This window comes from Lissotriton vulgaris, chromosome 2_1, assembly GCF_964263255.1.
Source record: "Lissotriton vulgaris chromosome 2_1, aLisVul1.2, whole genome shotgun sequence".
Lineage (NCBI taxonomy): Eukaryota > Metazoa > Chordata > Amphibia > Caudata > Salamandridae > Lissotriton > Lissotriton vulgaris.
The window spans coordinates 535,937,632-535,955,885 of NC_141687.1; positions in this window are offsets into that span (position 1 = coordinate 535,937,632).

An 18,254-nucleotide genomic window follows, 5' to 3' on the forward strand; every position below is an offset into this window, starting at 1 on the left:
CAAGGACATCGCCTTCAGCCACACCACCGGACTCCACTGGACGGACCACAGCTGCGTCCACTTCAGCTTCAGAAAGAACACAATCCACCACACCAGCAACAGGTTGCACGCAGAAGCTGGAACAAGATTACTGCCGACCAGCTCGCCGCATCCCTGAGCCGGGACCTCCCGCCAGCTCAGCGAACCCCAGCCAGGCCGCCAACAACCTCACGAAGTGGATCAGCAACTGCGCAGACGACCTCGCCCCACTGAGGACCCCGCCCAGCAGACCCAGCTGTAAGAAAGCACCATGGTTCACCGACGAACTCAAGAGCTCCAAGAAGAAGTGCCGAGCCCTCGAGAGAGCCTGGCGCAGAGACCTAACACCAGACAATATGACCACCCTCAAGCTCGCCACTCGAAAACACCACCAACTGATCCACGCCACCAAGAAAACCGCATTCAAGGAACGACTGGACAACAACACCCACAACAGCAAGGAACTCTTCAACATCGTCAAGGAGCTCTCCAACCCCAGCGCCGAAAACAACGACATCACCCCATCGCAAGACCTCTGCAACTCCCTCGCCTCCTACTTCCACAACAAGATCGCAGACGTACACAACAGCCTCAGCACACAGCCGACGCACCCCACGACCACACTTTCACCCCCCACAACCACCCTCCGAGCCTGGACCCAGATCAACACCGAAGAAACCCTACGCACGATGAACTCCATCCACTCCGGATCTCCAACCGACCCCTGCCCTCACCACGTCTTCAACAAGGCCGATGCTGTCATCGCGCCCCACCTGCGGGACATCATCAACACCTCCTTCGACACCGCCACCTTCCCGGAGAGTTGGAAGCACGCCGAACTCAGCGCTCTACTGAAGAAACTTTCCGCGGACCCCGCCGAACTCAAAAACTACCGCCCCATCTCGCTCCTCCCGTTTCCGGCCAAAGTCATCGAGAAGACCGTCAACAAGCAGCTGGCCGCCTTCCTCGAGACGAACAGATCCCTCGACCTCTCGCAGTCTGGCTTCCGGGCCAACCACAGCACCGAGACCGCCCTCATTGCAGCCACTGATGACATCCGAGCCCTGCTCGACAACGGAGAAACAGCGGCCCTCATCCTCCTGGACCTCTCCGCGGCATTCGACACTGTCTGCCACCGCACCCTAGTGCAGCGACTCAGCAACGTCGGAATCCAAGAGAAGGCACTAGAATGGATCATCTCCTTCCTCGCCGGAAGGACACAGAGAGTCCGCCTCCCCCCATTCAGATCAGAAGCCACCGAAGTCATCTGCGGAGTTCCTCAAGGCTCCTCGCTCAGCCCCACCCTCTTCAATGTCTACATGAGCCTCCTTGCGGCCTTCGCACGCCAACACAACCTCAACATCATCTCTTACGCCGACGACACCCAGCTGATCCTCTCCCTTACCAACGACCCCGCCACCGCCAGAGCCAACCTACACGAAGGGATGAAAGACGTAGCCGAGTGGATGATGAACAGCCGCCTGAAACTGAACTCAGACAAGACGGAAGTCCTCATCCTGGGATCTTCGCCCTCCGCCTGGGACGACTCCTGGTGGCCCCCTGTCCTCGGCAGCGCACCCAAACCAACAGACCACGCACGCAACCTGGGCTTCATCCTGGACTCCTCCCTCTCCATGACCAGACAAGTCTACGCCGTCTCCTCGTCGTGCTTCAACATCCTGCGCATGCTACGTAAGATCTTCCGGTGGATCCCCACCGAGACCAGGAAGACGGTCACCCAGGCCCTCGTCACCAGCCGACTGGACTACGGCAACTCCCTCTACGCCGGAACCACCGCCAAACTCCAGAAGAGACTCCAGCGGATCTAGAAAGCCTCAGCAAGACTCATCCTGGACATCCCCCGACACAGCCACATCTCTGGACACCTGAGAGACCTGCACTGGCTCCCGGTAAACAAGAGAATGATGTTCCGACTCACCCACGCACACAAAGCCCTGCACAACCAAGGCCCAAGATACCTCAAAAACCGCCTCAACTTCTACACTCCCACACGCCAGCTTCGATCGACCAACCATGCCCTCCCCGCCGTCCCCCGCATCTGAAGAGCCACCACAGGAGGAAGGTCCTTCTCCTACCTGGCCGCCAAGACGTGGAACTCCCTCTCGACCCACCTCCGCCTGACCCAAGACCACCTCGCCTTCAGAAAGCAGCTCAAGACCTGGCTGTTCGAGCAGTAGCGGACCCCCCTCCCCAAGCGCCTTGAGACCCTCCGGGTGAGTAGCGCGCTGTATAAATGCTGTGATTGATTGATTGATTGATTGATTGATTTAGAAGAAGTTACAGGTGAAAACGTTGACATAAATGGCTGTTTTTTTCAACTATTTTTCAATTTTTTCTATGTTCAACTATTAGGTGCTATAAAAAAACCTTGAAGGATCTATACAAATGACCCCTTGCTGAATTCAGAATGTTATCTTCTTTTCTAAAATGTATAGCTTTCCAGGAGCAATTATTGCTTTCATACCCATTTCTACCATTAATTGGAAGGAGGTTGAAAGCACAAAAAATAGCAAAAATAGGCTATGTCACAGAAAAATGCTAAAACTATGTAAACATTTTTGGATTTCTGACAAAAGTGTGCTTGTCCCTGAAAGCTGGGAAAATAGTGATTTCAGACCCGCAACCACTTTGTTGATAACATTTGCAGGGAAAAAAACAGACGCTTTCATCTGTAGTCCTTTTTTCCCCAAAGAACCAAAATGTAGCTATATTGTGGCTAATTTCTGGGTCCCCTCCAGGGGAATCCCCAAACCTGGGTACCTTTAGATTCCCCATGATGTTGGAAGAAAAGGATGCACATTTGGCATGGATACCTTATGTGGTCATCAAGTTACTGGGGCAGAAGCGCAAACTTCCCCTAATAGCCCAAAAAAAGGCCTAGCAGTGAAGGAGTTAATACTAGTGTTTATTTTCCCTAAACATTAGCTTGTAATTTCCATCAGGTACCTGTACAGATGCCTCAGATACGCAAATGTTGCCTTTCAATCTAATGCATGGAGGTGCACCAAAAACGCACAATACCTATAACATGCCAATAATGTCCATGGTATGGCAAGGATGCTGAAAAGACTTTTGTCAGTGATATGCCATGGGGCAACAAGTATTCCGGAGGAGGTCACAGTTATATCACTGATGCTTACTGTATGACAAAGATTTATGCCATGATTAGACAAATTTCAAAATATGCTAAGTATGAACATTACTGTGCCAGGGCCACAGTGTACCGCCAGCTCTTTCAGTTGCACACTCTAGTGACTCCACCTTGGCATGCTTTTCTTCCTGACCCAATGTTCACACACAAATTGTGACTGGTAAAGTAGGGCCTGCTACATGACCAATATCCATGTGACTCCTAGATTGAGCATAAACGGAAATGGTCCTTATAAAGAGACATTGTATTTGGGCCCATCAACTACAATAAGGAAAAGTGCTCCTATCACTGCACTTTTAGACACTTTAAGTATGGTTCAAAAACATCATCTAACTCTGTTGTGCAAGCATGTTCTTGCAGATCATTTCATAATTATTCAAGGCACATTGCACAACTGTTTCAATTCTGAACTTTGTATAATGACATTATATGTGAAATTCAAGACCACATTGCCCAAGTGAAAAAAGCGACCATGCACAATGCATAAACATATTTCTGATAAGACCAAAATAATAAATAGAGACAATTAACAATGCAGTTCACAATGTATACCAGTCAACTAATTCTCAAGTTCCTGTGGGTTAATGTCTTTCAAACTACTCAATCCAATGACGTGGTAATTGCAACGCAGGAAGGAAGTATCACATTTCTGAGGCTGTAAGTTGTCAATGGGTTTCGACCCCCTTATCTTCTCCACGAGCTAACGCAGTGGTCGCTGCCTTGGCGGAATGAGCAGGTCAGCCTTCAGGGCCTTGCTTCTTGGCCAATGCATAGAAAATCTTTATGCAAAGTACTACGACGAGTTGATTGTCCACCCAGAATACTTTTGTGTGATCAAGGTAGAACAATAACGCCCTTTTCGGGTCCAGATGGTGGTGTCTCCTCTTTAGAAGGGCGAGGCAGAGCAAAGAAGGTAGGCAAGGTAATGTTCTGGCTCACATGGAAAGGAGTGTCAACCTTTGGGAGGAATGTGGCATGTGTGTGGAGTACCAGCTTGTCTGGAAAGAAGGTGGTATTAGGAGGTTGCACAGAGTGTGCCTGCAATTCGCTGACCCATATAATGGCCACTAGAAAAGCAGTCATGATGATAAATAAAAAGAGAGGACAGTTGTGCAGCAGCTGAAAGGGTGTGCATATCAAAAAGGTCAGGTCCATATTCAATTCTCATAGGGGCATGATTAATGGCCTGGTAGGAAATACGTGTTTCAAACCTTTGAGGAACCTAGCCACAACAGGTTACTTGAACAAAGAAAGTTAGTTCGGCAACTGTTAAAATGACTGATTAATAGTCCTTTACTCTGCCCAGAGCAGATACCTGCTGGGCGCCAAGGATAAAACAAATGGAAGAACCTGAGAAACAGGTGCGGATAGAGGATTGATTCATCCCAGCAGCAGGCTGATTCTGACTTGGTGGAGCGATGATTGCCTGGCAGAATAACATCATAGACTTTGGGATGAATGGTCAACAGCTGTCAACTGATGCCACTCAAACTCCTTGCATGAAGGTGAAGGGTGCACAGGTTCGTGTGCAGGTCCTTTTTCTGTTTGCTGCGACAGAAGATCCTCCCATAGACGCAGCACGATCAGGGGACCGATGCTCAACAGCTTGGGATACCAAACACTCTGTGCCCAATTCAGAGCCAAAAGAATGACTTGGGCCTGGTCATTTATGATCTTCTTGAGAACTCTGGGTGGGAGTGGTATTGGCGGACAGGTGTGCAGAAGGTAGGTATTCTACTTGAGACAAAAAGTGTCATAGAGCAAGTCACCTTGGAAACTCCAGTGTGCAAAATGTCCGACATTGCACATTCTCAGCAGTGGCAAACAGATCGACTGGAGGCTCTCCCCACTTTTGAAAGAGACGTTGCATCACCTCCCGATGGAGACGCCATTCATGATCCACTAGGAATAGAATGTTGAGTTTGCCTAGCCTGGTGTTCAGAGAGCTCGCCTGGTGTTGAACCACCAGGGAAATGCCCTTGTGTTTTAGCCTTGTCCAGAGATGCAGAGCCTCTTGTCAAAGGGTTCAGAGCCCCACAATGCCCTGTTTGTTGCATATCACATGGAAGTGGTGTTGTCCATGAATACCTTCACTAGCTTTCCCTTGATCAAAGGAAGAAAGTCTTTCAATGCAAAGCATATCACCCAAAGATCAAACAGGTTGATGTGAAGCCTAAAGTCTGCTGGCAACCAGAGTCCTCTAATATCCACCTCGCACAAATGGCTGCCCCAGCCCAGGAGTGATCTTTCTGGTTGGGAAGGTGGATGGGTCTGGCACAGATCCAAATGCAGTTTGTCAGCCACCACTGCAGATCTTTCACAGTTCCCTAGGAGATAGGAGTTCCACAACATCTGCACTACTAAAGAACTATTTTTGTCCAAATTTAGACAGCAATTAGAGGGTGGAAATGCCACCCAAGTCTTTTATAGTAAAAGTTAGGAAAATGGCATTTGGTGACACCAGAGAAAGGAATTACGACGGTTTGCTTTGTTGAAGACTTCAAGTCAAATAAAGGAACTCCTTGTGCTGTAGTGATTATATCCAGGTTACTAGAAACAATCAAGAATGGTAGTTATTTTGAAGAGGTTCCTCATTACTGTCTATTACAAATATTTGTGAACAAAGTATGGATTAGAAACAAAAGCTAATTCATTACACACCTTAAAACCATGGCAATAAGTGAACATTTGGGGAGAGCATGTTGGAAATTTCAAAATTACAATAAAGTAAATCAGTTAGACTATCAATTAATCTAAAAGGAAATGAGAAGCAGGCACGGGCTGCTATGCTTTGAGCAGTAGCACTCTTTACATGCTGCAACTTGACACTACCCTTCATGTCAGATAAGGAGGACTACATAGGTGTCTGGAGGCAGAAATCTATCTACCTACCATGAATGAGGTACATACCCACATAAATGGTATTTCTGATTCCAAGTAACATACTAATAGCCACCACTGAAATTACCTCATATTTCACCATATTAATTTACCACTAATCCTTTATAGGCTTCCTGAATAGCGTGCGTCAACAAACGATAAATAAATTCAAACCTTTGTCCTCCTCTATCCTTCTGCTTTCATTCCAAATCCAAATAACTGACTAACCTATCCACCACTTAAAATGAACTTGCATGTTTCACTATACTAATTCAACACTAATCCTCTATAGGCCCCGGAGTAGCGTGCTACCCACCGAAAAAGCGTTTTGACGCCTCGTCAGGGGTAGTAAGCGCTATAAAAATGCAAATACAATACAATACAATTTCTCAACTTTTGAATACCCCCAGGGGCTTGTCTGGTCCTAAAAAAGCTTGCATAGCTTCTATGTGCCTTTTGGTAGCACCGTCAGCCTCCACTGCGACAGTCCGACCATTAAAATAATGTTACAGACCCATAAATATGTGCCTCTGTGCATAGACATCAATTCTCGTTTTTTCCACACCCTCATTCACAGAGACTTGAAAGGCATAACTAAAGTGACAACCGACAATTAGCAAAACCTAACTTAGGATATTACTAAAGCTGGTGTGGCTATCTGCTTAAGATGGAGAACATAATCAGAAGGACCTCCTGGTCACAGTCTGTTATCATCATCCACAGAGGGGAGCACCCACTTTAAATGAAACTGCAGGACGTCCCTTCCCCCACACAGACTGAGATCTGTGCCAGGAAATCTGTCAGAAAAGACTTAGGGGCAGATTTACAATAACTGGCGCATCCCCAGGGATGCGCCAGTTATTGTGCACCGCAGCTCCGCCACCCATGGGGCGAAACAGGCACAGATGCGTGACGCATCTGGGCCGTAAAGGCGGCGCATTGCTGGAGTTGCGTCGCAAGCGCGACGCAGCTCCAGCAAGGCATGGGGGTGCCCTATCTGTCCAATGCTGCGTCAAGCCTTACGCCTGCTTCAAGCAGGCGCAGGGTTTTGACGCAGCATTGGCCTAAAAGTGACTGAGTGAAATCTTGTAGATTTCACTCAGCCACTTTTAGGAGGCGTTCCTGTGCCGGAACGCCTCCTTATGGCGCAGGGCTTTACAACATGACGCATCTCCCAGATGCGTCACGTTGTAAATACCCCGCATCTTTTGCGCCGCCGCTGCGTCACAAAAGTGACACAACGGCGGCGTAAAAGAGGCGCAAGGGGCTTGTAAATCTGCCCCTCAGTGTGTCAGCTCCCAGGCCCTGCTCCTCTCGCGGCAGTCCCTCCCGTATGTTGCTTGGCCAAGCTCTAGCTTGTCCCTGGTTAATACACCGGAGGAGCAGTAGAGGACATCAGTACCTTCGTCTGGAGCCCAGACGGATCCCGAGTGATCCAATGAGGAGAGTGTGTTGGCTGGCGGGCGGGCAGTAGTCGCTGGAATGCCACTGCTGAATTGCCGACAAGTTTGTCACCCAACACCTGTCTGATGAGCCAAAGGGCAATTGCTGGGCTGTTTATCCTCTGCAGTATGAGATGGACCCCATGGGCGACTGGTTTCTGCCTGTGACGCTGAGACCCATACTCGATCGGGCCCATATTACAGATTGGGGCCAGAGGCAGGGCTCGAAGAATTATTAACCCAGCTTGTCAACGTGTGCCCACTTGTGGATGGACCTGCAAAGACTGCTGTGTTGGGGCCCACTCCTGGACGGCCTGGAGGCTGGAGCCCAGCTGGGTGCGGCCCATGAGCCACTGATATGACAGTGGCACAATAGACACTCCCTAAACTGGCTGCATTGTTACGGCGAGGTTTGTTGTTGTTTCTGCCCACATTACGGTCTATTTATGATATCTTTTTGTCCTTGTGTTACATCGCCTGTTCTTTGTATGTTCCTCACATACGATTCCAGCAGTTTCTCCCTTCTGTCCCCGCCCACCGCCTCCCAGCAACCTTCCCAGGACCTGCTGAATGGAGGTTGCAGCACGGCCCCATTGAGCAGATCCCCATGTTCTGCGCCCTGTGCTGCCTCAGATTGCTTGCCTTCAATTGTTCCCTTCTTTTTCTTCCGAAATCGCGCTCTATTTGTGATATATTTTTGTCCTCGTGTTACATTGCCTGACTGTTGTAGTTCTTTGTTTGTTCATCCCGCCAGATTGCTGCCGTTTAGTTTTTTTCTCTCTCATGCTGTCCCCGCCCACCGACTCTCCTACTTCCCAGGACCTACTTAGTAGACGTCGCAACAGACGTGCGCCGAAGGCAAGCCCATCCATGCCTGGACGGATGCCAGCACCAGGAACCCTGGCATTCCGGCCAGTCACAGATTCTCCTCCAAAGAACTTTAAGCCCTGGACCTTGCAACAACGGCTGCCTCACATCTCAATCAACGGTAGTACTTTTCCCCTACACCACTTCACCTGCACCGTCTGCCCTCAAGGAATCCTTCACCACACCCCCTCATCGACATGCACTACCATCAGAGACGACACAACATCAATCATGGAGCACCACAACTTCAACTCAAACCAACGGCAGAACAACCATCAGAGTCACCCTCACATACAGACCACCTGACCAACGCCCCAGTTTCTGCAACACCAACCTACTGGAAAGCATGAGCAATATCAGGCTCACCGACCCCATACACATCACAGGAAACACGTTTGGCCCAATTGTCACTGCAAGAGACAGAGTCAAGTACAGCCATGTCTCTGAACGTACCTGGACCGACCACACCATCCTCCACTTAAACATCACAGGAGCACCCTACACCATCACCAAGACCCCAAGCTCCCCCCACTGTAGCCCGAACAAAGTGACAGAGACCCAATGGATGAACACCCTTACCTTCACCCACCCCGACTCCGTAACCAACCTCAATCAGGCCATTGAGAACCTCTCCCTGTGGATCACCCAATGCGCTGACAGTCGTCTTTATCAAGTCCTCCTTAACCAGTAGATCCACCAAACAAGCCAGCTAGCACACACCAGAACTCAGGACCTCAAAAAGTATCTGCAAATACCTCGAGAGACAATGGCGCACCAGCACAGATCCGACAGACTGAACCCCTTTCATATCCGCCCTGCACGAAAAAAACGCGCCCTGGCAGACTGCATCGAAGCCAGCTCAAACAACAGCAGATACTCTTCAACATTAGAGTTCTCCTGGCCGTCAGCCACCGGGAACACAATCCCCCACTCCGACGAACTCTGCACCCCCCTTGCGGACTACTTCCACAAGATATCCACCACGTACACTCAGTAACTTCAAACTCCAACCCACAGACCTCCACAGCCTCCTCACACCACAAACAACCTTCCATTCACCACATGGGAACAGCTCACCACACACAGCACCTCAGCCATCATGAACTTCATCCCCTCTTGAACACCCGCTGTCCTCTTCCCCACCTCTTCTTGAACCTCAAGTACAAAGAAATTGTTGACAAACTCTCCTACATACTCAATGCATCCATCACCACAACCACCTTCCCTGATCAATGTAAACACACAGAGGTCAGCCCCCACCTTAAAGAAACCCGCCACTGATCTCCGTGAACTTAAGAACTACTGCCCAATCTTCCTGCTCCCCTTCCCCACCTAAGTATTTGATCAGGCCATTACCTGCCAGCTCACTGAACACCGGGAGAAAAAAAACCTGCTGATTACCTCCCAGACGAGCTTCCGGCCAACCACAGCAAGAGACGGCCTTGATCACTGCCACTGACATCAGAACCCTGCATGACTGGGGAGACACAATGGCCCTGATCCTCCTCGGCCTCTCAGCAGCATTCAACACCATATTCCACCACACCCTCATCAAGAGACTCTGCCACGATTGGATCCAGGGAGATGCGAAAAATGGATCGCATCCTTCCTCACTGAGCAAAACCAGAGAATCGACCTTCCACCCTTCATGACAGGACCCAAGAGCATATTCTATGCCGTTCCTCAAGGTTCATCCCTCAGCCCCACCCAGTTCAACACCTACATGATGCCCCTGGCCAATATTGAACGAAACTATGGCCTCAACATAATTTCCTACACAGACAACAACAAGCTCATCTTCTCGCTCTCAGAGGGCCCCTCCGCCACCAGGATTAACTTCCACAACTGTATTACGAGCGTCACCGAATGTATGAAGACCAACTGCCTAAAGCTAAACATGGACAAGACGGAGGTGTTGAACTTTGGAAACAACACCTCCCCATGAAACAACACTTAGTGGCCTTCCGAACTCAGACCCACACCCACAGACCACATTCACATTCTTGGCATCATCCTGGACAGCAAACTCACCTTGAAACGCCAGATCAATGCAGTCGACTCTGCTTGCTTCCACATCCTTTGCATGCTGCAAAAGGTCTGAAGATCACTCCCCACCGACACTAGGAAAACCGCCACCCAAGCCCTAGTCACCAACTGACTCGGGTAGGTCACCGCGCTCAATGTAGAAGTCACCACCCAACTTCTGAAGAGACTCCAGATAATAAAGAACTCAGTGGCCAGACTCATCCTCAACTTCCCCAAACAGACCCACATCACCCACCACTTCAGGTACCTTCACTGGCTAACCGTCCAGAAAAGGTGCTCGTTTAGGATGCTGATACACTCCTACAAGGCCTTCTTCGATGGACCAGCATGCATCAACCACTGTCCAAACTAACATAAACCCTCCAGACAACTGCCCTCCTTCTGCCTCCCTCCCTCACTCACACTACCTGCATCTGTCAAAGCCACAGCAGACGCTGCTCCTTGTCCCACCTCACTGCCAAACCCTGGAACACCTGGCCTCCACCTTCCAACAGCATCCTCACTGTCTTCATAAAGGGACTCAAGACCTGGCTCTTTGACTGATTGCAGCAGAATCCTAGCACCTGGAAAGCTCATGGTTGATTAACCACGCTCTACAAATCCTGATTGATGGTAAGATCTTACAGAAAGGTAGATCTGGAGGTCCACTACTGATGGACAACCCTTAAGTGCTGATACTTCCTCATCTCACAATTGCAGTACAGGGCCAGAGATGAATTTAGGAGCAGTTAAAAGGGCCTCAGAGACCTAGGCCTTACTTTTAGGTAGCCTGCAGACAGCAGAGGAATTTATCTGATTGATTTGAGAATGTAGGAAAATGTTTCCCTTACTTATATACTAAGCTGTATGTATTCGGATGTGAAGTCAACAAGTACACCGATGTTCACTTCAGGTTTGTTCAGGATGAGCCCCAAGACCTTCCACGAATCCTGAGCAAAATTATACAACTGGGCCTGGGCTTCGATTGCCAGGAGGAGACTGGGTAGGTGGATCTTTCCTTAATGAATGATGCCAGTCTATATGGGATAGAGCACTGAGGTATGTTTTCCTACCACAGGGATTTCCCCTCTGTGGACCAAGATATTAGTCTGATCACATTGACAAAGCTGAGTAAGTGGTCACCATCCCTACCCATCGCCTACCATATGTAGCCCTTCCTCCCGCCACAGAGTAGCTGTTGCCTTGTTCCCTTATGGGGGTTTTGGGAGGCCTGCGCCAAACTTCTTGATTCTTTACTGACTCCCAGGCTTTACAGGGTATTAAAACGAGAGACCAAATGTACAGACGACCTATGTCAATCAGGGTAAATACCTAATCAAGACATGGAACATTAGGCGTCTAGGTTCAGAAAACTAGGCTGCTGGCCCAAATCTGGAGGAGGGCAGAACAGATTTTCTTCCTCCAAGATACACATTTACCCAACACCCCATACTCCACATTCACTCGGGGGACAGGTATAGGGGTCTAGCCAGGAACACTGTTTCAATCCAAAGAGGAGGTAGACTGCAGTTGCACGTTGGTTACATGTTTGTCTGGGACAGTGCTAGACCAAGGAAGAGTCTCATTGCATGCACTCAGTCATAAATGGTAGACTGCACTGGGATACAAGTGGCTCCCCAACGACAAAGACAGACCGTCACTCAAGCCCTTGTCACCAGCCGACCGAACTATAGCCACACACTCTACGTAGGAATTATTTCGCACCTCCTGAAGAGACTGCAGATCATACAAACTTAAGAGGTCAGACTCAGCCTAGACCTCCCTAAGCAGACCCACATCACCCCCAACCCTATGGAGCTCCTCTGGCTCCCCATTCAGAAGAGATGTTAATTCAAGATGTTGATCCAATCTTCAAGGGCCTACATAGCCAAGGACCAGCATGCATCAACCATCACCTGAACTTGCACCTACTCTTCAGACACCTGTGCCCAGCTCCTGATCCTTCACTAACACCCCCTGCAGGAACAGTGGAGGGCACTCCACCTCCCACCTCACCATGAACCCCTGGAATGACCTCCCACTTCACCTCCGGACCTCATCCTCTGCTTGAATTAGGAAAGGACTCAAGACTTGGCTGTTCAACTGAACCCGCCCCTGCAGCTGTATTCTCAGCAACTGGATACCCTCAGGGGTGACTAGTTGCGCTTTACACATGCGGATTGATTGATTATAAGTAATGGCAGAAAGCCCTGGAATACCCTTGAAAGGTATCCCAAAATGCTATGTTTAACTTCAAGTAGTTTATTATACTCCACAGGGCATTTCTCTTCCCCAACAAACGTAATCACATTTACCCAGGCACTTTGGCAGACAGTCTCAAATGCAATTACTGACCAGCATAACTGCTGCACATGATATGGGCTTGCACTACATAGTCAGGTTATTCGACAGAATACAACATGCACTCTCCCAAACTACTGGGAAAAGGCAACTTGGGTAGCAAAGGCAGTTGCTCATTGGGATTATATCCCAGGCTGAAGAGATCTAAGGTAGCGATGAGATTCACTGAACTAGTATTGTTACTCGCTAAGAGAATGCTCACCAAGAGATGGAAATCCACACTGCCCCCTGTAGTGGCAATTGGGGGAGAATGAGGGGGTGGGTACTGGGCAAAGGCCGCGAGCAAGGCGTAGCGCAGAGGAGGATTTGTTACTTACCTGTAATCCTAGTTCTCATCCAGGGGTACACTCATCAAAGTCATAATCTGTGAATAATCCCCGCCCACGTGTGGGATCTCGGAATGTTTCCAAAATGGCGAAAATGCCGAAATTACATAGATTTGCATTGTAAGAAAAATACCCTCCTAACCCATAAGGTAAAGAGGACATGCACTGAAAAGTGGTCATACAGCAATGCTTTATTGCCATAAGGAAAACTTGTAATTTCAGGCAGTTGCCTGTAGGCTGCATAGCAGAGCAATAATGAAACAAAGAAAACTGACACCTTGCCTTTAAGGCTTCCAAGGGTTAGGGTACTGTGCCTTTAAGACCTGCAGGAGATCCTCTGCTCCCATCATGCACCACAGGCGACAGTTAGGTCAGTTCTTTTTGACGGTGCATTATGTATAGACACCTGAGTAGAGGATGCAATTAATATAGAACAACTTCCTTAATGCTCGTCCGGGGAGGCGGGAGGGTCGCTTATGACTTTGATGAGTATACCCCTGGATGAGAACTAGGATTACAGGTAAGTAACTAATCCTTCCCATCCAGGGGATACTCATCAATAGTCATAATCTGTGAATAGAGTAGGAAGCCCATACCCTATACCTTGCGTACGAGCAACAAAGTATACAAAACCTGAAAAACCATTACATTCAAATTGCAATCATGCAAACAAATTCCTGAATGAGGCCTGCCCAACCTGGGCACTGGCCTGTGCATAAGAATCTAGACAGTAATGGCGAGTGAAGGTATGCACCGATCGCCATGTGGTAGCCTTACAGATTTAAGACATTGGAACATTGCGAAGGAGAGCTGTGGTAGAAGCTTTCCCTCTGGTAGAGTGTGCTTTAGGTTTGCCTTGTAAGGTCTAGTTAGCTAACTGGTAGGATAAAGCTATACAAGAGACAATCCATCGAGAAATTCATCTTTTAGACGCAGATAGACTGGTGTTAGTGGAGCCATAGTTAATAAAGGGCCGGTTAGATTTCGTAAGTGTGTGAGTTTTGGCAAGGTAAATCTTCAATACTCTCCGGAGATCTAAAGAGTGTAATGATCTCTCAGGGGGAGTCGATGGTTTAGGAAAGAAGGTGGGCAGAGTAATAACCTGATTGATGTGAAAATCCGAGACTACCTTCGGAAGGAAGCTCAAATGTGTACGTAACACGACCCTACTGACATGAAACACAGTATAAGGCTCCTTACAGCATAGCGCCTGAATCTTGCTCAACCTGCAGGCTGAACTGATGGCTACTTAAAAAGCTGCCTTCCAGGTCAAATACTGCAGAGACGACTTATGAATAGGCTCGAAAGGAGCACCCATCAGTTTAGTAAGAACAATGTTAAGTTCCCAAGGCGGAGAAGGGGATCTCACTGGGGGATAAACCTTCCTGAGTCCCTCCAGAAAGTCCTTGACCACTGGCATTTGAAAGAATGACCCCTGATTCGGAGACTTCCTGTAAGCTGTAATTGCAGCCAGGTGAACCCTGATGGAGGAATATTGAAGGCCGAACTTTGCCAAGTATAACAAGTAGGGAAGGATCACTTGCTCCTGACCCTTGATCAGATCATAAGTGTTGTCCTCACACCACAGGTAAAATCTCTTCCATTTGAAAGCATAAGATTTCCTGGTGGAGGGTCTTCTTGCTTCCTTGAGAATACTCATACAGTCCGCTGAGAGGTCTAAGTGCCCGTACTGGATGACCTCAGGAGCCATGCTGTTAATCGCAGGGACGAGAGGTTAGGATGAAATACTCTCCCTTCATTCTTGGTCAGCAGGTCCGGGCGGCAGGGAAGCCTCCGGTGTGGGGCCTCGGATAGCTGCAGAAGATCCGGATACCATCACTGGCACGGCCCATCCGGAGCTATCAGGATTATTCTGGTGTTGGTCCTCTAAAACTTCTGTATGACCTCCGGGATAGGAGGGAGTGGTGGAAAACCGTACAGCAATGTTTGCGACCATCTGATCAACAGTGCATTCCCCAGGGATCCTTGTTGTGACAATCTGGACGCGAAGACGGGCATTTTGAATTTGCCGCATCTGCGAACAGATAGACGTCTGGCACTCCCCAATGCCGAAACATGTCCTGAGTGACTTTGTCGTTTAGCACCCAATCGTGCACTTTTCCGAAGTCTCTGCTGAGAACCTGCCTGCACGTTCAAGGTCCCTGGATGGTGGACAGCTACGATCGTGAGACTCCTCACCAGAAGCCACTTCCATATGGTCTGGGACTCCAGAGACAGGACCCTTGACCTGGTGCCTCCCTGCTTGTTCAGATAGTACATTGTAGTTGTGTTGTCTGTCTGAATCTGAATGGAACTGGACTGGAGAGATGGGTACAGAGACTTGAGAGCCAGATGAACTGTCCTTTGCTCCAGGAAGTCGCTCTGTTTGGGACCAGAGACCTTGTACCTGAAGCTGGCCCATGTGAGCTCCCCAACCCTGCAGTGAGGCATCTGTAACAATAGTCTGGGTCAGAAGGATCTGGTGCAAAGGGACCCCTTGTAGAAGGTGCGACCGTTTCATCCACCATTTGATGGAGTCCCTGGCAGCCTGAGGAAGAGACACATAATCTTCCCAACGGCCTGACCGCTGCGTCCACTGCTCTTCGAGGGACTGCTGCAGAGGCCGCTTGTGAAGTCTGGCATTGTGCACAATGAAGATGCATGAGGCCATCGATCCCAGCACAGATGACACCTGCCTGGCTATAGGATGTGGAGGGCTGAGAAGAGCACAGCACTTGATCAGCATTAATGACAACCTCTCCTCCGAAGGACACACGCTTGCCCTTGCGGTGTCCAGGGAAGCGCCCAAGTAATTTATCTTCTGTGTTGGGTTGAGGACTGACTTCTTGTAGTTGACTTGCAACCCCAAAGAGTGAAAAAATCGGAGACAGTAGATGAGATGGCTCTGGAGTAGTGAAGGTGTGGAACTCTTTAGGAGCCCGTCGTCCAGGTAGGGATAGACGAAGACTTTCCGCTTGCGGAGGAACGCAGCTACCACCGTCATGCACTTGGAGAAAGTTCGGGCGGATTTGAGCCCAAACTGAAGTACTCTGTACTGATAGTGCTGTTGAGACACCTGGCACCTGAGGAATTTGCGATGCTTCACTGACACAGGAATGTGAAAGTAGGCGTCCTGCAGGTCGATGACACTCATCCAGTCCCCTTGGTGAAGATGTGGGAATATCTGGTGCAGGGCTAGCATCCGAAATTTCTCTTTCCTTATAAACCGGTTCAGCAGGCTCAGGTCGAGGATAGGTCTGTACTCTTTGGCTACTCCTCGTTTTTGGACCAGGAAGTATCATAAGTATACCCCTTGGTTTCGCTGGAGAAGAGGGACCTCTTTTATGGCTTTCTTGGAGAGAAGGGTATACACCTCGCCTTGTAACAGTAGCTTGTAACAGTTGTTGCAGAAGGCACTTTAATTGTGGAGGAACTTGCGGGGGAGGGGACTTGAACCTCAGCAAGTAACCATGCTGCACAATAATCAGCACCCATCTGTCTCTTGTTATGGTTTCCCACTCTTCTAGATGAAAAACAATATTCCCTCCTACCGGAGTGGCGAACGGGTGAGGAGGAAGCAATGCCTCACTGCTTCGGAGGCTGCTTGGAGGATGACTGCTATTATTTATTGCTCACCCCTTCCTCTGCTAGGACGCTTCCGCTGGAATTGAGACCACTGCTGGTTTTGGGAGGACCATTGAGGGGTTTGAAAGCTCTGCTGGAAGGGGCGCTTGTCATATTGACAGAAGCGTTTACAAAACTCCTTCCGCTTCTCTAGTCCAACTGCTTTGAACGTGTCCAGCTAGGTCTTCATCTTTGTCAACTCCTCATCAGCGTGAGAGCCGAATAAGAAGGAGCCGTTGAAAGGCAGGTTGAGAATCCTCTTCTGGGCGTCCGGATTAAGACCTGTGAGGCTCAACCATGCTGAGCGCTGCGAGCAGATGCTGTGTGCATAGCCATGCGCTGCAAGGTCTGAGGCGTCTGCAGCAGCGCTGATGACCTGGTTTGCTACTAAACCACCCTCCTGCAGGATCTCTTGGAAGTCCTGTCGATCTTCTTTGGGAAGCTTGTCAGTAAACCTTGCCAGGGAGTCCCAAAGAGACCTGTCGTAGTGCCCTAGAAGAGCTGATGCACTTGCTATTTTCATTGATGCAGACGTACTACACATCTTCCTGCCACAAGAGTACATTTGCTTACTGTCCTTTTCTAGAGGAACTGAAGCTGATGAGGCTGCGGAGTGCGCTTTCCTGGCGGCTGCCACAATAACTGAATCCACAGGAGGATCAGACCGTAGGAACAAGGGATCTTGGTCTGGAGCCTTGTACTTCTTTGCGATCCTTGACGGAACTGACCCCACTGTGGCAGGGGTGAGGAACATGGCCATAGCTGGTTCTAAAAAGCCTGGCATCAAAGGTAGCACAGGTCGAGGAGCCGTACGATAGTGCAATGTCTCAAAAATGACTGATGTAGGGACTACAGGAGTATACAAACTGAGTATGTCTGCTTGTAGTCCGAGCCCGGACTTCTGCGGTCACCTGTCCCTCTGAAGTCCTTCAGCCACAGTGGCGACAGACCGAAAACCTCCTTTTCGCCAGCCCTAGGAGATCTCTCTGGAGAGATTTGCACAATATTCAGCCCTGGGGATGATGAATGGGCTCTTGACGTTGATTGGGATCTCAACGTTGATTTGCGCCAGGCCTCCTCAGTGGCCGCTGCAGTGTTGTCCCTCGACGTCGAACTCCCCGATGTCGATAAGGTTTGCGTCACCTTCGCCTTCGATCTGTGCAGCGATCTGCTGTGAGGATGCCGTCCTGTCCTCGACGTTGGTCTCGGCGTTGACCGCCCGCATATAGGGGGGGGCCTCGACGTCGACCTCACATGGCGCCTTGCTGACGTCGATCTCCTCGATGTCGAATGCCGTGATCTTGACGACGTTCTTGACGTCGACAGTCTGTTCACTCGTGGCATGGTCTTCGCCAGCGAGTCTCTCGACGCCAACCCTCTCGAGGGTGGTGGAGAATGCTTTGCTGTCGACGGAAGCCTTGATGTCGACGGGGCGTTAACAGGTCTCTCTGGACCCACAGCCTTCGACTCCGAAGTGCTGTGCCTCGACGCCGACTTACTGGCATGCGGCGGAGGGTCTCGACGTCTAGACGACTACTT